Genomic DNA, 12,407 nt, shown 5'->3' with positions numbered 1-12,407 from the left:
ACTGCTGGTGTCTTTTTCTGTTTTCTGTACTTCTTCCCCTCGTCTCTCTCTAAGATATGCATGTGTGTCTGTATCTGTGTGTGTGTGTGTTGTCTGGTCTCAGTGACAGTGTCTGCAAGTTAACCAATCACAAGATGAGAACAGGGTCCAGAGAGGGCTCAAAGGCCATGAGAAAGACTCGCCCACCCCTCCGACACCAGCAGCCGCTCCCCCTTAAGGAGCGCTGGTCTCACCCCTGCCGACGTTCCGACACACACGCACATGCACACACACGCACTTGCCCCATGTGCTAAACAAGCACGAGCACACACAATCACATTCATCACACTGGTGTAAAACTGACTAATCTTTAGAAAGAAAAAAGACAGGAACTCTACTACTACTTTTGGTGGATTTATTTCTGTAGCCAGAGGTCATAAAGTCACAGATAAGCACTGCTGGTTGATTAAGAAATAGTTTGTTAGTGCGACCATGCAAATGAAGCAAAACACGGCTCCTGCTCATTTCCCAGGGTCAAGTTCCCCATCTCACTTTAGCTCTTTATCGTCACCACAAACACATTTTCTCATGTGTTAATTTCCCCTGTAGCAACGATGGCAAGTCTTAGCATTCTCACCAGCTTTGCTTCCCAAACTTTGATTCTGACAGATTTGTGTTCTCCTGCTGTATAATGAGCAACATGCACAAACTGGCACAGTGGCACATTCCTCTACTGGTCTTCATGTGTGTGTTTTTGGTGTGTGGCTCTTTTTATTCCTTTATACGTGCATCTCTTGGTGCCCTAGAGGCCTTCCCAGCATTGATAGCTTTTTACCCAGCTATTCTAGTGTCAGCTATCTTCTCATCAGCAGCTTAAGGTGGAAATGTGTAAGTAAGTGGAAAAAACTAGCAAGTGCAAAACAGGAAGAATTTATGCCTCACTTCGTATTTGTTGTTTTTGATGTTATTTCACTACCATGTAACATGTATCACATAACCTCCACCTCTTTAACTTCAACTAACATCCATAAGTTGAAGTAAAAGTAATGTGTTTTTTGCCACTCCTGTATGTGTGCCATGACCTGTACATGAACCCTAACCTTGGTGTTTCAAGAGTGCTGCCACACCAGGCAGAAGTGAAAGTTGTGGGTGTGTGGCTTTGTGTCAACCTGCTGTGTGTGTATTTCTAATCATGTGCCTATATGTGTGTCTTTTCATACCCACATTTGTACAGACGGCATTTTGCTGCACCTCTGACGCCTGCCTCTCTTTTTGTTCTCCAAATTCTCTCTCATTTTCTCCCTTTGTGGTGGGCATGCTCACTTCACTGTGGTCACACATACACGCACTCTTGCAGTCACACAGAGGCTAAAAGTCATATGCAGACACTTTCATATACACACTGTGGCAGGTCGGCACGTACTCTGCCGGATTTGTGCACGTATCATCGTTTGCCCCTTTCTTGTAGCCGTCACTTTTGCATGGGAAGGCACATGTGTTCAATTTCACATACTCGCTGATACGTTTTCTTTGAGTGGATGTGATTGCGAAAGCAAGTTCACTCTTATTCCTTACATGCTGCATGATTTGTCTTTTATGTCCGCAGAAAGATAACAATTGTCATGTGTCTTTGTGGTTTGCAGGGAGAAACACGAGATGTCCATTGGCCTCTATCAGCATGAGAGCAAAGACTGTTAAACAGAGAATGTTGAGTGCAACTGTTTGGCAGTTTTTTCACACATCATGAAGATCGAAAGAGAGGAATTTCTCATTATGAAACTCTAATACCATGTTAACGTACAATACACAATGACAGTTGACTGAAACCCTGATATGGTTGTTTGCTGCCAGTATTTGTGTTGGAAACTGCATCAAATCTGAAATGATGATTAGTTTTGATAGTCATTTGCTCAATAAACATCAACCAAATTTCCCTTAAAATAATAATACATTAACATGCTGTAGGGCAACCTGTCAAGCTATTTCCCCTAAAGAATACAAAGATGGCAAAGTGCTGAAAAAGTGTGCAAAAAGAAAAAGAAAACATCGCCTGTTATAAATAATGGACATGAGATTTAGAGTTTAAGCTCATAATACAAAATCATCACAACATATGTTTGGTGTACCTGTGCGATTTTTAAAAAAGATTAAAAACAAGAAGTTTTTATGGTTTTTCTGGGGTATTACAAATTCATGATGATTTATTCATTGTGAAATGCACTATCTAGAGTTGGACAATGTCTTTTACCACAAAGAAGCCTTAAAATGTTGCAATGTGCAATCTTCCCTTGTGCCATATATGGTCACTGACATGAAGATACTTTATAAAGACATCAAAATTGGAGAAAAAGACAAATACTCAGGGGCTAAAAGTGCATGACCAGCCTTTTACTTCTCAGTAAAGCACAGCTGAGACTGATTCAGCCATTGATGGAGTTTCCAGTGAAGGCCTTCTCAATTTTCTGCTGCCCTGCCAATAACCACCAACCCCTCTCTCTTTCCTGGCTTTAACCCTTACCCAGGGGCAACCAAAATTAGGCCCAGGGGGCTACAAGGGGGTCAGAGGAATCAACAGGAATTGGTGTGTGGGTGGCAGTGCCAAGGGATGGTCGAAGAGGGGAGAGGAAGAAGAAGATGGTGGGAGGGCATTCCTGAGGCCTGCAGAGAGGGAGGACTTACCAGCAAATCGAGTGAAACATTGTGCGACTCAGGCCCCAGTTGGGGTGAGTGGGTGTGCAAGAGGGCAAAGGGATGGAGAGAAAAAGAAGGAGGAGGAAAGGCAAGCATGAGTGCAGGGAGTGCTAGTGGACACAGTCCAGGCTCGCAGCACAGGAAGTCATTCATATTGGAAAGCGCTTGTTGCCGGCTCCTACTGTCCACTCCGCAGCAGAGTCAGAGTGTACAGTTACTCAACTTCTGATCCTGTGTCAAACCAGCTCCTACTCAAAGCACGAAACTAGTAAATGACTCTTAAATAGAACATAATGTAGTATGACACACTGTATTTCTGATTAGGTCATGTTGTATTTTTTTTTTCATTCTTTCTTATGTAGGCTTGGACCTCTCTAGACTTTAAGTAACTTAATTTGTAGCGCATGCAATGGCTTTTAGGTGAACTAGATCAGAACTGGATTCGATGCCAGTACTGATATTTGGAAGCTTTAAAGAAATTAGATAATGTTATACTTTTGATTATGGGCAAGACAGCTAGTAAAATAAACAAGACCGTTTTGTGCAGTGGTATGTTTCCAAATAACCTTAACCATGCTGTATATTTAATGTTCCTGTATTGCAAATGTAGCGTTACTTATCGGAAATCAAATACATTGACATCCATACGAGTCTCATTAGCTGGAGTATGAGCATGTCAAAATATACCTGTATTGTATAGTATACCGTTTAGTCTGATATGTTGGTAATAGGTAGTTTTTCCATGTCTAGAGAGAATTATTATCCCCAATATACTGGATTTTAATTATCCCACAAGGCAACAAGTTAAGCAACTATGCCATATTTTGCACAAATGTGCAAGAAGGTGTATATTGCATTCAGATTAAAGACATAGATTGAGTCAAAGTTGAAATATTTAATTGTCATTATTTTTAGTTTCTAACACGCTATCTGAAAACTGTCCATACGTAGACAAACTAAGAGAGCTGTTGCTGCTGTTAGCGGTGCATCATCAAGTCTTCCAAGCTTAATGTAAAAGCCATGTGGGTGTGTCAAGAGGACCCATCAGTTTACCAGCAGTTGGTTACCGAGGTCCTGTGTGGGTGTGTGTGTCACAGAGTGATGAGAATGGATGGGGATGAACAGAGATTTTTTTGGGGGGGTGGAGATTGCACTTTGGCAAGGAAATGCTGCTATGTGCCAGAGAGGTCTGCTCATCTCATTGCCCACTCGCACACACAGACACACATTATATCCTAACTCCCTCACTTAAGCCCATTTCCTCTGCACAGGGCATGGGAACTCCTCTGCTCTCTCTCCTCCCACTCTCCCCTCTTCCTCCATATCATTTCTGTCCTCTTCTTTACCCTCTCTCTTGTTGTCCTCTCTACCCCTGTTCTTTACTTCTCTCCATCGCATCCTCACCTTGTCTTCCCCCTACTCGGTCGCTTTGTCTGGTGCCCCTTCTTTCCCCGCGGTCCTCCTGTCCTCCTCTCGGGCTTTTTTCTTCGAGTGTCTTCTCCTCACTTGTTTTATTTCCTGCCTCCATCTGCGCCCAATTTATCTCAAGCAGTGCCTGTGTTTTTTCCTGATAATTTGTTTTTGATTCCCCAGAATTAGAAAAGCATTGTGTGCACTCTCAGTAAAGCGAGCACATATACAAACGCATGCATACACATGCGCTAGCACACACGTACACACACATTTTTATTGTATTATTCTATAAAAGTTCCTATAAATCACTGGTTATTAATCGGCCCCAGACGGCCGTCCCCCTTTTGCTCCCCCTCTCCCTCTCCGCACAAACACAGACCAGATGCATAGGAAATGGGATGGCAAAAAGGGCACCCAAGAGACAGGCTGCACTTTTTTTCATTTTTCCCTCCTTCTCCTTCTTTTCTCCCCCTTCCCTGATTTCTGAGAAGGTTCATTTATGTAGCAATGCCCAGACCCCAGACTCAGAGGAAATAAAGTTTAAATTAAAGTTTAGAAGAAATAAATTACATAATAAATACAGATTGTTATCTACTGCCAAACAGCCCGGTGTGTGGGACAGAGGTGAAACGTCCATCCTCTTGAAAGCAAAGTGTTCAGCTCCAGCTGTTTGAATTAGACCCAGTTTATCTCAAATATGCTTGTGTGCACGACTACACATTTACCAAGCTTATGTCTGTATTCCATTAAGCTCTAGTGAGCTTAACCGTCTTTTTGTAATGGGTATACCACTTCCTAGGTATGAGTAGTACTGTAACTCACACCTGTGCAACTGGATTAATCTGAAAGTCAGTTTCTCAACTGGCTGAGACATCTGTGTGCTCCTAAGTTGACCCTCGTCTATGAGTGCCTACCAGACACCCGGTTTCCTCTCTATTAGCTCAGAAACTTTCATATTACCAGCTTCCCCCTAATATCTCACACACCTGTGCTCAGCACACTGAGACAGAGCAAAAAGGGCAAGTAACCGCCAGAGAAAGAGAGAAAGACATTTGCACTTTGAGTAAACTGACTTTAGTGAGAGACACTGAAGGCAGAGAAGGAGAGACAGGGAGGATATGGATGTAATGTAAGTCAGAGGACGTATCTGTCCCGCCCTGTCCTGCAGTGCCTGGGAGCCTGGATGATGTGAAGCGGCTGAAGTGAACTGTTCACAGAGAGCAGGCAGAAAATGTGAGAAATGTGCACGTTGGCTGCAGGGATGAGGGGGAGAACGCTGGTTTTTCAGGCACGCAGGGACAGCCTGCAGAGTTCTGCCAAGAGAAACATGGTGCTGTGTTCCTTGCAAGAGCTATGAAGGAGACATAAGAGGGAAGGGGCATTAGGAAAAGAGAGGAAAGAAGGTGGGTGGGTGAGTAGAGGGGACGTGAAAAGGACAAAGGGTTCCCCAGGGCACCGCCAAGTAATGCATAAGATATTTAAACAGATGACATGTCTTTGTGTGTTGATCGTGAAGGAAAAACTTTTCTTGTAAAATTTGTTACATCTCAGTAATCACGTATTAAAACCACCGTGTATTGCTTCAGAGCATATTGCAGATGATGACCATATATTACGTCTGGTTCTACATGTGTAAGTTCTTTCGAAGTTTGCACTAAAGATAAAATCTTGAGCTGTCCAAAGAGCTCTATGAGGCTGTCAATGCATAATGTTTTGTCTGTAAGAGATAGGCTGATAAGGGTAAGCAACTGAGCCACAGCCAAGGCCCAGGCCCAGATGTCCACTTTCAGCTGTCCTGGCTGACCACTGTCTCGCCTGCCAACACTCGGCTGAATATCCCCACATCACTGCAAATATGTAAATATGTTGACTTGGAAGGATGTCCTCTTCTCTTCCGACCTTGTAGCACTTTTGGAGAGAAGCAAGACAGAGGAGAGGAGAGAAAACAGGTCCAGCATTCCATATAAGGGCCTGCTTTGGGCTCAAACACCAGCTTCTCATCACTTTCTACTCCACTGGGCCATTACACAACTTGGGGAACACATACAGGAACCCTAACCTTCAACACTTAGTGTACACACTTACACGCACATATACACACTATGTGGTGAGATGTGGAGCTCTGGGTGTAAGATTCAAATGGACACCTTGGGTAGTGTACACTCTGTTCCATGCTAAAGTGAACTGATGCTTTTGCCGCAAGCAGAGTTCAAACTGCTCTTCTTATTATAAACAGATTCGAAACCAGGGACGGGGTTGGAAAGTAACGAAGTAGGATAAAGTTACTCAGCGTCAAAGGAACAATTTTAAAGGATTTGTAGCTAACATATTTCCCATTTACTTCATCACAATTCAAACTCAAACTTTTTACTCCACTGCATTTATATGAAAAGATGAACCGCAACTGCTATCAAACAGTATCTGTATAAGCTACATTTGCTTTCAATTTGCATTTTTAAATGCATTATACACGGTAACCTTTGAATTGCTCTTTTATAATCTTGAAAAGCAAATACATTTTTGTACAATAGGAATTAATGCTGTTCAATTTTGCAAATTGTGTGTACTTGTACTTGTGTACTTGAAGATTCCATCATTAATGTTGCTTTTTACACATCGAGAACATAACAATTTTTTAAGTGGTCATTTTACAAGCTGAGGACTTCTACGTTATTAGTACTTTTCTATTACTGTTCATTTCTTTACATATTTTACTTTGGGGTAGTGCTACATCTCTTAAAACCAATATCAGCCCAATTTAAATATTTCTGACTTTGGTGTCCCCTTGTGGTTGTGAGTGGTGTTCAATAAAAAACTTGGCATGATCCCTCATCATAAATTAATTAACCTAAGAGCTTTGATATTAAGAGGCTCAGAACAACACCGATAATGCGTTTTCTTCTAGTGCTTGAACCTGTAATGCAAGTGCGCACTTACTGAAAGTATGTCTGTTTATTTCTTGATTGAGCCAACACATACACGTGCTCTGTGACAGACGAATACTGGAGAAGTCACCACCTCTGTTTCCCATGCTAGGCAGTCGAGTACTGTATGTAGTAAGTCTATTGCTCATCTCTGTAGCAGCACCTCCCCGCCTACAAGCCTCCTTGTCCCCACTGAACTCTGTGTGCCCTTTCAGGCCCGGATGATTAAAAAGGGGGAAGAAAAGACAGAGAAAGACAGAAACCTCACTCATTCTCATTTTCCATAACTCTACCTCTTTGCTTGGTATGTGTGGTTGGTTGACTGTGTCTGTGTGAGAGGTGTGTGCATGCATGTGTGTGTGTGTATGTGTGTGTAGTGGTGGGTATATTCATCCAGGCCTCACTGGCTTGTGGGTATTGGCTTGTGGTTTGGGTCTTGGTGGAGAGCAAGGGTAAGGGTGGCGGAACACCATGGCTGCCACACTGCCACAGACATACTGGCACCACCGAGCCAGTACAAGTTCCTCTTTCCAAAATACGGAACCACCACTGAGTCTGAGCGTGTGCTTGTGTGTGCGTGTTAACGTCGTGAGATTTAGCGATCGCCTCTGTGACTTTCAGTATCGCTGTCTTGAACTGATGAGTTTTCTCACAGATATAATTACATGTGCAATGCGAGTGAAAAAAAAAACTGATCTTGTACTGCCTTGTGTAGTGTGTTTTTCTTGTGCTAAATTTCACACGTGACTTTGACAAATACAAGTTTCATTCAGAATTACAAACACAGGCATCCTTTAGTTGCTAACGGGGTGGGTTGGTTGGGGGTGAAATGATGTACAGTGAGCCCTAATTTCAGTGTAAACAATAGTATTTGAAGAGGTTAACCAGAGCAAAGAGGTAACTTTCAAGACTTTGCCCTGAAGTTACGTTATTTTACAGATGGTAGCACTCCTGGCAGGCTTCTCCTCCTGCCAACCCTCCTCTTTATCTTTTCTTCCTTTCGCCGATATTTTGCATTAGAGTGTGTTTGTGTCTCCTCTCCCCATCCCTCCCTGGGGCTGGCAGCAGCGTCTGGGCACTCATTTCAATGTTGGCCCTGAACCCAGCAGGATGTGGAGATCAGTGTGTGTGTGTGTGTGTGCGTGTGCATGAGCACGGGCATGTGCTCCTGTTCTTTTTTTTCCTCCTTTTTCTGATTTTGTGTCTTGGCTGACTTTTTTACCTCTCGAAGAATTTGGATAGGCTGTGAGATTTTTTTTTTCTTCTGCATGACTTTCAGCAGCGCTCCCTCTCTCACTCTGTTTTTCTCTTGCTCTCTCACTCCCTCTCACCCTGTGTCTGCTGTGGCTCCTAGCTAATAGATTTCATATGTTGCTGCAGTTGACATCAGTCTTAAACTATTTTACATGTGATCTGCGATATTTCCTCAGGAAATCTGTCAGATATTTATTAAAGGATAATAAAATAAACCTCCCTTGTTGTCCTTTTACCTTCCTATGTGTTGTCCTTTCTTTATTTCCCTTCTTCGTGCCCCTGTATTGTGTCCCGCACACTGTTGTCCTGCTCTCAGTAGCTGACTTGGTTCTATTAATAATGCTCATGTGTTTTGCTTTTTTTTGATCAGGAGACAATTTCCTTCCATTCATAAGAAATGCTGTGGGTCAGACAGCAAACAGGTTGGGTCTGTGTGGGCTGCTGGGGGTCTTCCCCTTCCTCTGTCTCCTTATCCCATTGACTTTTTATTGTGCTCTTCCTTCTTTTTTTCTATCATCTGACATCCAGTTTTCTTCCTTTCACTTCCCATTAATGCATTTTCAGGTTGGAAAAAATTACCTTTTTCCACTCTGTTTGACAGTATCACATATATTGTGCGTTGGCTTGTTCCAGCTCATCATTGAAGCGCTACAATGTTTATATAAAGCCATCATTTAGCCTGTAATATTTGGTATCCTTGGAAACTTGGTGGGATCTCCACTACAGCCTAAATGAAGGTTATATGGGTTGAACAACATTTGGCTACATAGCAGGAGTCTGTAATGACTGAACTACTGGTGGAACATCGGGGTTTAAAAGGCTAACTTTTGCCCACATGTACTTCTTCCTCTCTTCCTCAAAACTTTTCCTTTTCCTTCTTTTCTTTTCCTCAGTCCTTCCATCCATTCGGTTGAATGACTTATGTCTCTCGATTCACATGCCTGTAAGGGACTGATGGGAAGCCGTCTTCACTCTCCTCTGCTGTTCCCTTCACCTCTTCCTCCGCTCTCCAATTTGTCCCATACGTTACCTTACAGCAGCAGGGCTAGACAATCCAGCATGCCTGGAGCTGTCTCTGCACGTAATAGGAGCAATGCACTACCTTATAAAGACAGGTATTCACACTTAGAATAAAGCACCACTGCACAATGTAAGAGTTGACAGACACCACTGAAATGATACAGTAAACGTCACGGGGTTGAACAGACGCCATGCCGCGAATATGTGTGCACTCTGGTCAAGTCGCAGTGATGGTTAATGTAACCAACACCAGCTTTTTGTTCACGCTCATCCCAGCACAGTCAGTTGTGTTGCTGAGCTCGAAGAGTCCGCTGCGAAGACACACCTACACGCGCAGGCTTATGCTGTTCATGCATGCACTCGGGTGTCTGTATCTTTTTTTCTGCAAGCAAAATTAATGAATCGGGTTTTGAAGTTGGTTTGTTGCTTCCAAGATTCCGTGTGAAGATTTTATATGAAGAGATAACCAAGGTTTGGCGATAAGACTTTCTCATTGTAGAATTATTGCTTTGAGAATTGAGTTGAAAGTCTGTATGTAATATATCAGTGTTGCCGTTTGTTTTCTCTCTCTGTCATTGCCCGGAACAGCAGTGATGGAAAACAAACACATCAGCACTTGGCATTCTGAACCCTTAAATTGCCCTCCCTCCATCCCTCCCTATTTTCTTTTTCCCTTTCATCCTTCTCCCAACAGTACACTCATTCGGTTCTTTCTGGGGTCCCCTGGCTGTAGTACCCATAACTCACCCTGAGACACCAACACCCACACCATGCTCTCACTAACCTTTATAGAGGAGCCAAGACACAGCCAGAGAGAGGGAGAGACAGGGCAAATACTTTCTCTGCCTCTCTCTCTGGGCCTCAGGCAAGAAAACAAGAGGAAGAAGATGGACCGAAGGAGTGGGACCTGGTCCGCTCTGGGCACTGGGGATGGAAACCAAAGAACTGCGTGATAGATGATTTGAGGCACAAAAGGGGAGTGCGACATGCAATGTCATGAAAGTGAGGGTTAAGGTTGCAAGATGGTGCGATAGAGGCAGAGAGAGAGAGTGCAGATGGGGAGAGATAGCAATGGCAAAGGGTGCCTGTCTGTCTCCGCAATCATCTATGTGTCTGTCTATGGCGGATTTATGTGTTTGTTTGTGTCTTCGTCCTCAACTCTGTCACTTCCGTAATGCATTCCATATTTTTTGCCGTCACCAGCAAGAGTTTACTGGCTTGATATAGCATTTCACAGTGTCTTTTCACTCTCCTCTCTCCAAATCCTTGTCAATACACACAGCCTACTGTAACCCTTAATTCTATTGACTTCTATAGAGGCAACATTTTCTTTAAAACACATAGTAATTACACAAGTATGTGATGCTTTAACTGCACACTCAGTCACACTGGGATCTTTTGGTTTAGGGTTACGGCTACAGTTGAGGTTGTTGCTGGAATCTGGATGAGATATGTGGCCCTGTGTTCATATTCAGGTATACTTTGTGCTGTGCAATTATGTGGTTTTATTTGTTTTGGTGTAAACTAAATTGTATCACTTGTGGACTGGCTATTGAACGGATGCCAGTAGCCGGCTGGCTACTGGCATCTGACTAGAAAACAGGATTCATTTTTAGGTTAGCTTGGCCTACACAAGGCTGGCATTTCACCCCAGCAGGGATCTGGGGCAACCCCATTAAAACAAAGACCGCCTGTCTCAACCGACATAATAATGTGGATATTTTTATTAATTTTGTGCTCAAATAATGTATAAAAATTAGATTGTTTAGCTTTACATAAATGATGGTGGAATGAAGAAGTGGGAACAGAGGTTGCTGACTTGCATGACTGCAAATGTGAAAGCTTCGTTAGTGCAGATTTGCATTTTCACACCCACATATGAAGCAGCAGTGATGCCCTGTCCAGAATTGCATTTTTAGTTGCTGAAGCTTTGCATTGTCCAAAATGGGAGCTTGCAGTAAACAGGGTATCAAATGCTCAAAAGTAGAATAAGTGAAGAAGCACAGGGACCGATGGCAAACTGTTGCCCAAGAAAATCCTAACAGATGAATCCTCTAGCTGCTCTACTGTACACGATCAAACAAAAAATTCACACAATCAGCACTTTTTACTTGTGAGATCAAGACTGTGGCTTCAGACACAACACATTGCAACAGAACACTGCAAAAAAAAAAAAAAACCCCACTGATGAGAATGTGTGAGTACAAGTTCACTCCCTTTGGTACCCGTGATCTCACTTCATCAAGGAGGATGACTGTGGTCACTTACTGTAGATTCCATCAAGACTTGGTGTGTATGGGCATGGCTTTATCAGAATTACTGAGTGCTGCATAACAAAGGGAGTGTTTAGAGAATGGGTATGCTGTGTATTGTTGTAAGTGAGTGTGACTGAGAGGTTAGATACCATATGGCAATGAAGTCATCTGGCCGGGCCCTGCTCTGGAAGCCACACCCGAGCCCCAGCGAGAGACACAGGGCGCTGAGACTAAAGCGAAAACAATTTTTAATCGATTATGATAACCACCATCTAAATCAAGTCCTCTAAACACTCTTTAACTCCCCTGTTGTACTCCTTCTCCACTCCCTCACCTCTCCCAGTCTCATTTATTCCACCCCACCCCAGGGTATTCTGCTTTCTTGGCAGTACACCGCAGCAAGCCACCTGCAAAACCTCCCCCCACTTAATCACACATATTCACACGCACATGAATGTGCAACAGCAGCACACAAATGCAACTTTCTCAATCAGTCCGACACACTCATTGCAACATGCATTATGTGTGCGTGTACAGTATTCACTGTTTCCTCTTGAGATCCTTAACTCTATTCCAAGATGTGAAGTTGTACACGTGTATATGGTTTTTTTTTTATCAGTGCATCTGCGCCAGGCCACATGCTACTTTTTTTCCTCTTAAATAATTCTCTCCATTCGAGCTGATAACCTGTCTGACACACATTTCAGGCAAACAGAAACAAGAGCTACCCCACGATGATGACATAAAAAGCTCATCGGAATTTACATTTCAGTACATCAGAAGATTAACCTGCGAGGCAAAATGGGATTTTCCATCATAAATTTCCCCTTTATTTTGCAGTGCCCATGCGCTTTTCTTTTTGCACATTCCT

This window comes from Oreochromis niloticus, linkage group LG14 (genome assembly GCF_001858045.2).
Source record: "Oreochromis niloticus isolate F11D_XX linkage group LG14, O_niloticus_UMD_NMBU, whole genome shotgun sequence".
Taxonomy (NCBI): domain Eukaryota; kingdom Metazoa; phylum Chordata; class Actinopteri; order Cichliformes; family Cichlidae; genus Oreochromis; species Oreochromis niloticus.
This window is presented reverse-complemented; position numbering follows the sequence as displayed.